Source organism: Crocodylus porosus, unplaced genomic scaffold (assembly GCF_001723895.1).
Source record: "Crocodylus porosus isolate Cpor-Errol unplaced genomic scaffold, CroPor_comp1, whole genome shotgun sequence".
Classification (NCBI taxonomy): Eukaryota; Metazoa; Chordata; order Crocodylia; family Crocodylidae; genus Crocodylus; species Crocodylus porosus.
The window spans coordinates 8,144,438-8,144,896 of NW_017728943.1; positions in this window are offsets into that span (position 1 = coordinate 8,144,438).

A 459-nucleotide genomic window follows, 5' to 3' on the forward strand; every position below is an offset into this window, starting at 1 on the left:
CCCGCCGCCCGGCCCCGGGGACGCGCGCCGCGAGCCGGCCGCCTCCGCTCCCACGCGAGGGAGGCGTCTCGGGGCCTGCCCGAGGGCACCTGCCGCGGCTGAGGCGCAAGGAGGTGCAAACCGGGGTGGGCATGTGCAGCCCTGTCTCAAGAAGCTTCAGGTGCGGCTTGGCTTGAGAGGGGGAACCGTGCATCGCAGGACGGTGTCATCCGCTTGCCGCCACCCCGCCTTTTCTTCATGCGAGGCTGGGGGCAGCTTGTCACAAATCGCTAGCGTTTGAATCCGGCGGTCAGTGCGTGAGTGGTGATGGCGCTGGGCGGCGTCATTTCCAGGCCTCGTTTTCAGGTGTGACCCTGGCTCACTGAATGGTTGATGCATTTGCGAAAGTTTTATCGCCAACGCCAAGAAAGCTGTAATTGACAGCCCGACTCTCCGATACCACCGAGTCTGTGCCCAGGA